This window comes from Sinocyclocheilus rhinocerous, unplaced genomic scaffold, assembly GCF_001515625.1.
Source record: "Sinocyclocheilus rhinocerous isolate Xijiao unplaced genomic scaffold, SAMN03320098_v1.1 scaffold919, whole genome shotgun sequence".
In the NCBI taxonomy this organism is placed as follows: Eukaryota; Metazoa; Chordata; class Actinopteri; order Cypriniformes; family Cyprinidae; genus Sinocyclocheilus; species Sinocyclocheilus rhinocerous.
In genome coordinates, this window is record NW_015637585.1 from 710235 (window position 1) to 723224 (window position 12990).

The 12990-nt window shown below is 39.3% G+C and overlaps 1 pseudogene; it reads left to right on the plus strand.

The window, feature by feature from the left end:
* Positions 1 to 5586: 5586 nt before the first annotated feature.
* Positions 5587 to 6533, plus strand: LOC107749190 (E3 ubiquitin/ISG15 ligase TRIM25-like; annotated as a pseudogene).
* The last annotated feature ends 6457 nt before the right edge of the window (positions 6534 to 12990 follow it).

A 12990-nucleotide genomic window follows, 5' to 3' on the forward strand; every position in this document is an offset into this window, starting at 1 on the left:
CAAAGACAGTTGGACATAGTGTGTATTAGAGGTAAAAAATTATATAAATACTGTTCGGTTTCTCGCACAAACCGATCGTTTCGTGTCTTAGGACATCGATGTGTCGTCACGAGCCGCAGGGTTTAATTTTGATTTGTCTGTGCATGTTTTTTTTTACTCTCATAGATTTTGTTACCATTGCCATGCATTATACGACTGATAGACTGCAACGGCTGGACTTAAAAATCATAATTTGTGTTCTACTGAAGAAACAAAGTCACCTACATCTTGGATGCCCTGGGGGTAAGCAGATAAACATCAAATTTTCATTTTTGGGTGAACTATCCCTTTAATGTGTTTACAAGCACTTTAAAAGTTTATTTTCAGCAATAACATTTCATGTAAATGCTTCAGTCCAACTGGAAAATGGTCAATCCAGTTTTTGCAAAGTTAGACCAACAGATCTAAAAAAAAAAAATTTTAATCCTTAAAATATTTCAATACTCATTTTGTTATATGACTACACAAAAAATAGACTGTAGCTTGATAAGAGAGAAAAGCAGAGAAAGAGTGAGAGAAAAAAGAAAGTCTGTCTATGTATGTACATATTCAAAAGCTTGGGATCAGTAAACTTTTTAAATGTTTTTACGTAAGACTGCATTTATTTTAATCAAAAAAGTAAAAACAGCAATATTGTAAAATATTATTACAATTTAAAATAAATGTTTTCTATTTTAATATATTTTAAAATGTTATTTATTTCTGTAATCGCAAAGCTGAATTTTCAGAAGCAATTACTCTTTTGTGTCACAAAATCCTTCAGAAATATGCTGACTTGCTTCTCAAGAAACATTTATTATCAATGTTGAAAACAGTTGTGCTGCTTAATTTTTTTGTGCAAACAGATTTTTTTTTTCAAGATTCTTTGATGAGTAGAAAGTCTTTATGGTCACTTTTGATAAATTTAATGCATTCTCTTGCTGTAAAAAAGTATTACTTTATAAAAAAAATTCTGACCCCAAACTTTTTGAATGGTACTGTACAGGTCTGCCAGGTTTTCTGGCCAATATTCACTTCCTGTGCTAAAACAGATGGCTCAAGGGAATCACAGATTTAAACGATTTAAGCAAGAATCCAACTAAAACATCACATGCACAAAACTGATGCACAAAGGCTCTCAAATCAAACATCACTGACTCTTTATAATTTTGTTTCATGTTCTGATGAAAGAAAAACCTCACTTTGAAGTTAAAAAGTGCACTGTGTGCATACATGTCTGAGTGTGTCCTTGCATTGTGTATCTAAACTCTTAAAATAATATCAGAGTTTTGGAGGGCGGTCAGGCTGGGCGGAGTAAAGGATGAAACAGACCAGAGTTACTCTGTAATCTCACTGCTGCTTACCGAGCACGTTTAGAGCTTACCACACACACACACACACACTTCTCCATTGCTCTTTCTCTGTCCCCCTTTCTTGCTCTCATTTGGCTGCAGGAAGTGAGGGATCAGATATCGTTTGGGTCAACAGGAAGGCAGGCCAGTGATGAAGGGCATTCCTGCATACTTCGAACCCAAAGACCCAAACTTCGGCTCTCTCACATGCTGGGCTTGGTGTTCAGACTCAGTTCGGTCTGCTAAACTTATAACCAAACTTATTTTACCACGCAACCCCCCCATATACACTGCATTGCCGCCTGACCTACTTTTCCAAAGCACTCTCATTTTCTCTCTCTCTGTCCTACAGTGAAAAATGTGTGTTTATACTTCACAAACGAGAGTGAACGAAGGAGAGAGAGCTGTATAAACTCACACAGAACAAAGACCACCTACGTGCATGTATGCATGTGTATGTGTATGTACTTTGTACCTGGTCCTAGTGTAGAAGTCTCATAGATTGCAATTGTTATGAATCATAAAAGGAAGTCCTCTTGTTTTCTTCCTCTTTGTTTGGTAATTATAATGCTTTAGTCATTCAGGAACAAACAGACTAATTAAGCATTCAGGTTTTGCGTGTTAATTGACATGACTCAATTAATAGTTTGCATAAAAAGAAAATTCTGTCATCATGTACTCATCCTCATTCTAACTTGTATGACTATTTCTTCCATGGACCACAAAAAGGGGACATTTTGGAGAATGACCTGGTCAATGCTTTCCACGCAGTTACAATAAATAGGGAACTGAAGTTTTCAAGATTCAAAATGTCTGGCAGTCTATTTGTCTTGTCGAGAAGATGTGCATTATATTTTAAACCTCGATTATCGATTTCAACTCACTGACTTGATACAGTCAAAAAAGCTCACTGGAGAAGATTATCAGTGAAAAACTATTTCATTTTTTCAGACTTCGGAAGACTTGGAATATCACACGAGTTATATGGAGCCATTTTATTGGCACTTTTGCTTTCTTTTTGAATCTTGAAAGTTTGGTCCCCATTCATTCAGGACTTAATTTGAAAACCTTTTGTGTTTCAAGGAACAAAGACAGTAATAGAGCTTGGAAACAAGAGGGTGAGTAAATGATTGTCATTTTTTGGTGAACTATTTCTAACATAAACATGGAACACACAAACAGTTTAAGAACAAACGGACAAATACAAAACCACTAACGGATTTCTCTTTATCAGCATAAGGGGTTTTACTGTTTGGAGTTTCTTGTAAAAGGCAGCTTTGAATCACTGCGCTGTGTAATCATTAAGCTACTCACAAGATTTAATGTGTGTGTGTGTGTGTGTGTGTGTGTGTAAGAAGAAGGATTACCTGACACCAAGCAGATGAAGAAACCCAAGGGGGTACATGACCGAATGTGTGTGAGGTTTACTGTTCTACACTTTGGAGACAAAATTGTTAGTTCTCCTCAAGTTAGTTAAACGTGAAAAAACATCAGTGAACATCCTCAAGGATTAAAAAGCTTATACATTTAATTAAAAATACATATAACTCTCTTAACTCTAACTATATATATATATATATATATATATATATATCTCACACTACACAAACTGTTGCTCTCATAGCTGTTGTACTCCAGGTGCTAAATAAGCTCCACCCCTTTGTGTGTTTCATTATGGTGTTCAATTTGATTTCAGCAAACCAAAACCTCTGTGTGTCTGCTTAAATATTAACAACAATTTACCAGGAAAAAAGATGACAGTTATAATCTAATTCTTAGTGCATGAGACCTGACGATTGCACCCAACACATCTCTGATCCTCTATAGGACTTTTGTTTCAGGAAAAAAATAACCTGGATTGTTTGTTTTCCCAGAATGACACTCCTCTGCACTAAAACACAACTGTCAAACAGTACCAGCAACTCTGATTGGCCAGTTCACAGGAGAAAAAAAAGAGCTTTACCTTTGAATAAGCTCCACCTATAGTGACTGCAGGGAGGCAATAGCCTCAGCGACGCCGCTGCTGTGCAAACACATCCATATACAAACACACCTAAATTAAAACGGACATGCAGGCCCACGACCATAACTGCAAACAGAAATGTGTGCATGTGTGTTCATGCTAAGCCAAAACACAAACTGCTGGAGAAAATGTCAGATTTGTATGTGGACTCTCTCTCCGTGAGGTTAGACATGCAGAAGAGCAGTGTGCGAGACAGGAATCACACTGTCTCTCCCTCGTTGAGGTCAGTCATGTAGAAGAGTCATGTGTGAGACAGGCATTCACGAGCTCAGCTCTTCCCCACATTCCGCACGCATGTTTCGGCTGAATCTGTTTCCACACACACAGCTCTCTCTTTTTAAAGACTGCTCCTTTTGTCCAGAACTGATTCGCAGGCTAGATACGCAGCAGCAGGCAGATATTTGACACTATTGTGTAAAGTTGGTGCAGTTAGAGCCCACTGCTTTTTCTGCTTCCCTCTCTAACTATCTGAAACTCTAATTATAAATTCTGTTTCTGAGCCGGTGCAGGTGAGTATGTTTTATTAAGATGATTTATTTCATTAGGGTCACGCCTTCACAGATGAAAAGCGCAATCCTGAGGACTAATGATCCACCTCAAGCCAACATTAGAAATCTTCACTTGCGACTCATGTGGCGCTGGCTCAAGGGAGCAGCTCGTGCTACTGATCATCTCGCACTCATTTCACAATAAAGTCACAAGGGATGAATAATACAATTGTCTCATTTCCATCAACATCAGTTCTGACAAGCATTACTCAAAATCACCTTTTGGCAACACTCTCATGGATTTGCTTTATTTTATTTTCATAAAATTAATTTCTATTTAAAAGTTTTAATGTATAATAGGTATTATTTTAAACATGACGATTTAAAATCTTCAAATTTAATTTGAAAATTAATTTAAAACATATATTTAAACATTTAAAAACTCAATGTCTATTTATTTCTTCATGTAATTTACACCACTATCATAACATTTAAAAATATATATTATCAGTGTTGGGTAAGTTACTCTAAAAAAGCTACTATACCTAACTACTAATTAGATCTTCAACAATTTGATTAGATTAGTGTACTAATTACTCTCTCTAAAAAGCACTGCATTACTTATTACTAATTACTTTTTAAATTCCATATCACCGTCAACCAATTGAACAATACAAGAATATATATGAAACTGTTCTATTTTTTCTTATAAAATAAATAACATAAAATTGCACAAATTGTTTGTAAACTGACCAAAGTATTTAAAGTAAAAAGTTTACATTAAAAACATCAATTTTAACGTAATTTAGATGTTACATTTTGATGTTAAATGCACTACTGTTTTATAAAGAATTGTTCTATTCTATACAGCATCAGAAATAACTGTAATTAAATTACAGAAAATTTAAAAGTAGTCCCTTGCTTTACTTTTCAAGGGAAAATAATATTAATTAATTTATATAATAAGTAATACGTAATGTATTACACCCAACACTGATTATTATTATATTATATTTTATTATTATTATGAATGAATGAATGATGCATTTATATAGCGCTTTATTGTGTATTGTTGTACACCCAAAGCGCTTTACAAAACAATAAAAAAAATGAAAAACAAAATTAAAACAACGTACAAACCCGGCTCAACTAATATAAAGTAATTGAGAACCAACACTTGTTGGGTTATTTTACTATGTTCTTGTGTAACTTCAAGGTATAGTTTAGCTAAAAATGGAAATTTGGGCATCATTTAGTCACCCTTATATCATTCAAAATCAAACGATATTTTGAAGATGTTACAGCAACCAAACCGTTGCCCGTTGGCTTCCATTGTATGGAAAAAAAAAATTATAAAGTTAAAAATGTATTTTATTTGCAAAATAAAGAAAGACCTAGGCCTATCTATCTATCTATCTATCTATCTACAGTGTTGGGGGTAACTCATTACAAGTAATGCGAGTTACGTAATCAGATTACTTTTTCAAGTAACTAGTAATATCTATCTACCTAGCTCATAAACTGATGTGGTGACTTTCTGTATTAAACTGCCATCTAGTGTTTATTATGTGATTAGCACATTCGCACACGTGTCAGAACCATAGACTGTATAAAAACGGTCAGAACCAGGAAATGTAGGTTTAGAGAAATCGAAACTAAGCTCAAGCTGTTAGATGTCTCTCTATCTGTGAGTGCACGTAGTATAATGGCAGGAACCAGTATTTCTTTGGCTCAGGATGAGTTCAGCTGTTCAATTTGTCTGGATCTACTGAAGGATCCAGTGACCCTTACCTGGACACAGTTACTGTATGAGCTGTATTACAGGCTGCTGGGATCAGGGTGATCAGAAGAGAGTCTACAGCTGCCCTCAGTGCAGACAGACCTTCACTCCAAGACCTGGTTTAGGTAAAAACACCATGCTGGATGAAGTGGTGGAGAAGACATAACGTCAAGCTGCTCGTCCTGCTCAGTTTTACGCTGAACCTGGAGATATGGAGTGTGATGTCTGTACTGGGAACAAAAACAAAGCCATCAAGTCCTGTCTGGTGTGTCTGGAGTCTTGCTGTCAGACTCGTTTTGAGCATCATGAAGAATTTCACTATGGAAAGCGACACAAATTGACTGATGCCACTACATGACTACAGGAGATGATCTGCCCTCAACTTGAGAAACTGCTGGAGATTTGCTGTCGTACAGATCAGCACTGTATATGTTATCTTTGTATGGTGGATGAACACAAAAACCATGACACTGTATCAGCTGCAGCAGATACCTGACTGAGAAACAGGTATGAATTCAGAAGTTATGCTACATAATGTCTCCATAATCACATATCTCTATATAATCAAAGATCATTTTCAAAACAGTTCTTATAGGATTTTATGAGGCTTTCATACTTGAGGCAATTTAATTGCTTATAGCATGCAGTAACATCAGATTTCTCTTATTTGATTTTCCTGCAGAGACATCTGGAGGAGACCCAGAGAACAAACCAGGAGCTTGAGGAGCTGAGAGAGGCTGTAGAGTCCCACAAGGTGAGTTTTGAGCAGAAGAACAACTGCTGGCTGCTGAAGAGCTGTTTCAGACTCAGTTATGACTCTCCTCCAGTCAGTCAGTGAGGAGCCAGTGCTGGAGCTCTTTCAGTCCCACTGAAGCCCACTGTGGGGAACAGGCTGTGTGAGGCAGCAGGAAGAGCTGAGTGAATGGACTGATTCTGATGCTTCTCTCTCTGTGTGTCCTAACAGCGCTCTGCACAGACAGCAGTGGAGGACAGTGAGAGGATCTTTACTGAGCTGATCCGCTCCATTGAGAGAAGCCGCTCTGAGGTGACACAGCTGATCAGAGATCAGGAGAAGGCTGCAGTGAGTCGAGCTGAAGAACAACTGAAGCGACTGGAGCAGGAGATTGAAGATCTGAGGAGGAGAAACGCTGAGCTGGAGCAGCTTTCACACACAGACCATCACATCCATTTCCTCCAGGTAACAGAGATCTGACAAACAGGAGAGTGGTCATTAGGAAGCATGTTGTACAGACATTGTGTTTCTATCAAATGTTTCTGTGTCTTTAGCTGGTGTTTTATTGTGTCTTTGTGTCTGTGTAGAGTTTCCAGTCTCCGTCTGTTGCTCCTGGATCTACAGACTCACAAAGCATCACTGTCAGTTCTCATCTCTTTTTTGATGATATTAATAAATCTGTGACTCATCTAAGAGAAAAACATGAACATTTCTGCAGAGAGGAGAGGAGATAGAAAAGATTAATGGTAAAGGTAAAGCACTGATCATTAATTTATTAAATGATGCATCACAGTCTCATGCAGCAAGGCTTTCGACAACTGGCCTAAAGTCTGGTTCATTCTAAGTCTTATTTTGAACATAAGTGTCCAGCGTAAAATATAATCATAACCACAATTATAGACCAATGAGCACAAAAGTAGACACTTATGGCACAGTAGTCTCGGTGAATACCTCACTTCCCTAGGCTCAAGACATGCACCAGCAACTGACGGTATAGGCTGTGATCTTCAGCGTCCTTTTTCTTACCACACCTGCCTTCTATGCTGACAGTTGCTGGTTTGAGTTCTGGAGTCTGAGGCTGAGACAATGCATCATCTACTGCAGAAATACAAAATGTATTAAGATGTATGTATTAATTTAATAAACAATATGTCTGTTGTTTTCCATAGCAAAATATATTGACATCATTCCCACCCCTGAATGCAAGACAAGGGGCGAGTTTCTACAGTGTAAGTTACTAAGCAAACAAGCAAGCACTCACAAAACACACTTCTTCACATTCAGATAATGATCTTCAAAATTGGCCACAATGAAAATGTCATCATCTGCTGTCAATAGTCAGCCAAACTGTTTTCCATTTAATTTTGGTGCTATAAGTGATTGTCCTTTTGAGTACCATACATAAAATGTCCCCAGAAATGTGAACTGGGCTTGTTCAAACTATCTAACGCTAAATTTGAATGTGTATTTTGAGGCAGGAGTTTAGAGAGAAGCATGTGGTCTGTATCTAGTAAAAGTTCACAAAACACCTAACAATGTTCACAGTACCTTGTTTTATTGTTTTCTCTTCCACAAACACAACACAACAATTACACCTTCTTGAATCCTTCACTGCAGGTGCACAAATCCTATTCTACGAATCACAAATCAAGAAACTCGTACGCTCACATGTTTTGCTACTATTGCTGCAGTGAATATGGTGCAAAACACATTCACACACCTGCATCAAAAAAATGTGAAGTCACGGACAAATTTTGTACATCCGCAAATCAGTTTGTGAATTCTTGCAATGAGATTTGCACGCTTGTAGAATGTTTTCTTACATATATATTTTTTTCTTGGATGCTTTTTCTAGCACAAACACAAGTGCATAACTACAACGGCGTGAATCTGCTGCTACGAGTCTCAAACACTGTTTTTCGCTTGCAAATGACAAGTTTCACGCTCTCTCCCTTTTGCACCACCTATATGGAGTCAAAATAATGCCACATATATATGCAAAATAATAAAGTTTTGCAAAAGAAAATAAAGTTTTGCAAAAGAAAATAAAGTTTTGCAAAAGAAAATAAAGTTTTGAATAGGAAGAATCGCCGACAGCTCTGTCTGGTCCGCAAACTACGTTTCACAACAAAACACACGCGAAGAAGTGATAAGGAAATAACGCGAGAACCCGCATGCGTCAGACCGGAGTTCTCGAGCAAGACTGTAATTTATTAAAAAAAATATATATATAGCCCGCAAATTGTGAGCTGATTTCCAGCTACAAGGAGAAAAAGAAAAAGAAAAACAGATTTTGCAGGAGGGAGATGCAGGGAACAGGGATTGGGTGTTCTGCAAAGAGAGTTGGAGGTAAATAATTTTGCAGTAACTGTTATGCTGATGTTGTGGCTGGGGAAGCAAAAGGTTGTGGTTTTTTTCTGATTCAGAAGCGCCAGATTGTCATAGCAAAGTCAGAATTACCTCCTCTCCTAGGTTCACGAAACGGTCGTCCATAAAATGCATTGCTGTTCTGTTGTAAGTAATCTTAAAGATTCCTAAATGCATCTACTTTCGGAAGGTGAAATAAAGTGCTTTTGCTTTCGCCTAGAAACACACATCTTCTCCCTGACATGGCTGCTTCAACACTAACTGCGTTTACTGAAACCACGCCTTCTTTCTTTGCGTGAACATTTGGGCGGCATTATGCAAATGTTTCCACATAGTGAGGTAGATATGTGGGGTGTGTTAGAACGAGCCGTTTTAGGGGGGCGTGGCAGAGTCTTAACTTTGATAAAGAATATCTCTTTGGTTTTGAGACTTTAGTCTTTGCAACTTCAGGGAACTTATATATGCACAATCAGCTTGTAACACTCCAAAGAGAAAGGAAAACTTGAAATCACATCATATGACCCCTTTAATAGTTCAGTTAAGGGAGTTTGCAAATGTGATAATGTCAGACTCTGTTCCTGTCTTGTGTTGTGTTCTCCTCCCCCACGTGCTCCATGACCCAGTTTGCCCTCCCGTGTCTGATTATGTTCATTGTTTCCAGGTGTTCCCTCATTAGTTTCCATGGTTTTTGATTTATTACTCCACCGGTTTCAGTTTTTCCAGATTACCTTCCATGTGTATTTAAGCCCTGTGTTTCCTGAGTGCTGTCTTAAACGTCTATTCCCCCTGCTGTGTGTGTGTGTTCCTTCGATGTGGTAAATAAAAGTCAGTTCCTTGTGAAATTCTCCCTCGTCTCCTCACTCCAACAAAGCAGCAGTACCGTGACAGAAGACAGCACCTAACAAAAGAGATCTCCCCTTCGTCAAGTATGCCAGGGAGTTCTGAGGGCTTTCCGCGGCCAATGGCTTTAGATGACGCCACCATCAACTCTTTGTTCTGGCACGGGGCCAATTACTATCACCCCCGTGGACCTCCCAGACACCACGGGACTAAGCTGGAGGGAAGGGATCCTCCGGGGTCTGGAGAGCGTCCTGCCCTAAGCCAGAACCAGTCTGCCGGCTGCGGCACTCTCCAGCCCGCCGGCCACGGCATTCTCCCTTAACCAAAGGAGGAGGATGAGGAGAAAAAGACTGTTCTCCACCCTCGTCCTAGCCCCAGAGCTTGCTCCAGTGTCTGCTCCAGCCCCAGAACTCGCTCCAGTGTCGGCTCCAGTCCCCAAGTTTAGCCCAGACAGGGTTCCAGTCTCCGAGTTTAGCCCAGAGAGGGCTCCAGCCCCCGAGTTTAGCCCAGACAGGGTTCCAGTTCTCACGTCCACGGGGGGTAGTAGGGGTCCGTCCGTGGAGGCCGGGCCGAGTGCCGAGACCAGGCTCCCCGAGCTCCCTGTTCCGCCATGGCCTCCTGAACTGTCTGATCCGCCATGGCCTCCTGAGTTTCCTGCTCCGCCATGGCCTCCCGACTCCCCTGCTCCGCCATGGCCTCCTGAACTGTCTGATCCGCCATGGCCTCCTGAACTGTCTGATCCGCCATGGCCCCTGAGTTCCCTGCTCCACCATGGCCTCCCAGTCTGCCTGATCCGCCATGGCACCCCGAACTGCCTGATCCGCCATGGGTCCCAGACCGAGTACCGCTCTGGAGGCCTGCCGTCCCGTGTCTGTTCTGAGAGGCCTCCAGAGCACCCACCCCCCTCCCCGTTGGTTGTTATGAGGCACGTGGACGTGCCTTCCAGGAGGGGGAGTAATGTCAGACTCCGTTCCTGTCTTGTGTTGTGTTCTCCTCCCCCACGTGCTCCATGACCCAGTTTGCTCTCCCGTGTCTGATTATGTTCATTGTTACCAGGTGTTCCCTCATTAGTTTCCATGGTTTTTGATTTATTACTCCACCGGTTTCAGTTTTCCCAGATTACCTTCCATGTGTATTTAAGCCCTGTGTTTCCTGAGTCCTGAGTGCTGTCTTAAACGTCTATTCCCCCTGCTGTGTGTGTGTTCCTTCGATGTGGTAAATAAAGTCAGTTCCTTGTGAAATTCTCCGTCGTCTGCTCGCTCCAACACAGCAGTAGTACCGTGACAGATATTGATTTAATAGACAGTTCAGTTTAATAACAGTTCAATAAACAAGAAGTTTAAATTAAGTGACTGACGTTGTCTGACTATAACACTACTGCCTGATTTTGCTCCATTACATCAAAGAAAATAGTTCAAATAAAGTAACAGCTGAGCTGCTGCGTATCTCCAAGCAAACACAGCAGTGTTTCATTCATGAATGACTGTGTTTTTTTTTTTAAACAATTCTAATGAGTCAATGATTCAATCACCCATTCATAAAGACAGTCACTTGCTTCATTCCTGAATGAATCAGTCGTACAAACGAATCAATTAAATGAATGATTCAGTGATAAAATCAGTGACTTGCCGCCACTTACTGGTGGTTTTAATTTCATTTTTAACGTATAATTTCAGTTATTTAAATTATTTAATATTTCTATATTCAAAATTGTAATTTAAAACATTATAATCTCAACATGAATTTATGAATTTAATTGCACTCATGCCTATGGAAGAATATTCAAGGCTATTTTCAAAAGGAATTGCAAATTGTATTTTCAATTGCGTTTTCCATATGTGGACGCATAAATTGTGACATAATCCAAATGCAATTGCAAATCTTGCATTACTGTTTGCATTTTCGCTTTCGGAAATGCACAGTGACTGCCACATATCAAATGAAAAAGCAAAGTCCATTTACAACTGTATTTCCCATATCTTACGAGTTATGAGCCTGTCATATTTAAATAGCAATATTAAAGGGGTGGTTGATCAGCTTTTTTCGAAGGCTTGATTGTGTTTATGGGGTGCAGTGTAACATATGTTCCTGCTTCGTTTTAAAAAAAAAAAAGCACATTCTTTTCACATATTTTACCTTTATTTTACACCGCTGTTTCCGTTCTCGTCAAAACGGTCTGTTGAGTTCCTGGTTCTATGAAGCCCCTCCCTGATAAATACGCAATCGGGCTCAGATTGGTTAGCTGGCCCAGTGTGTTTGTGATTCGCTAACCGCCTAGTGCACGTTGTCCGGAAACGTCACGCCCCCTTACCATTACAGATAGATACATGTTCCCGGGGGCATGGTTTATGCAAACTTCGGGGTTTGTGATGTCACAATGTTGTTTGTATTGGGAGGTGACGTCACTCACAGACGACCGTGCTGAATGCTTTGATCAATGGAGGTAATCGTTAAAGGTAAATGTGTATGCTGAGTAAACTCTCAATTAAAGCATTAGCCTAAGCCAGGTTAAGCATTTTAGAATGTCCCCGTCAAGGTTGCGTTTGTTACTATAGCAACAGTAGACGCACTATGCATTGTGTTTTAAAAATCAAACAATCATTGTTCAAAGAACCACTTTTGTTATGTCGAGATCATGAAAAAATAAAGTCGTGATAAGAAAACTTTTGTTATGTCGAGATCACGACCGCAGTAAAGATAGTTTGCGGTTTGATATTCAGATTTCTTTTGACTATAAATATGCAGTGTGCTGTCATAGACATGCAAATAATACCGAATATCATTCTCCATGATTTGTGAATTCAGGTGACGCTGTCCTTCGGGCTGAAATCAGTTTTTTTTTTTTTTAAAGCGACTCTTAATTTTATAATGCCTATAGCTCCAAAAGTTGGACACTTAGAGGAATAAAACCGTTGTCATCTTCACCAGCTTGATCTGTGAATTTGTGAAGAAAAGGCGTTCTTCATGTTTAACGTCTATTACCAATAAACACGCAGACTGCTGGAATACAAAAACATTGTTTTAGGTCGAACTCGATTTGTGAAAACTTTCACAATCGCATTTTATTACGTGGCAGTGTTTCTCTTTGCTCTGCCCCCCTTTTTTTTGTATAATAATGTCATACGGTGCTGTTCCAGTGAATAACGGTTTCCAATTCATTAGGTAAATGAGCACATACACATATTCAATTAGGTGTCATTTGATGCTTTTTTAAAGATCATTATTTTGTGTATTTGGTGTACCAGAATATGTTGACATGCTTTAATGTTCAAAAAACACATTATTTTTCAAATACTGTACATTATTGTAGGTCCTCTATGCTCCGCCTCTCTCAAACGTTTTGTTTTTTACAAAGTCCCTCCTTCCGACAAGTGCAGTCTGCTCTGATT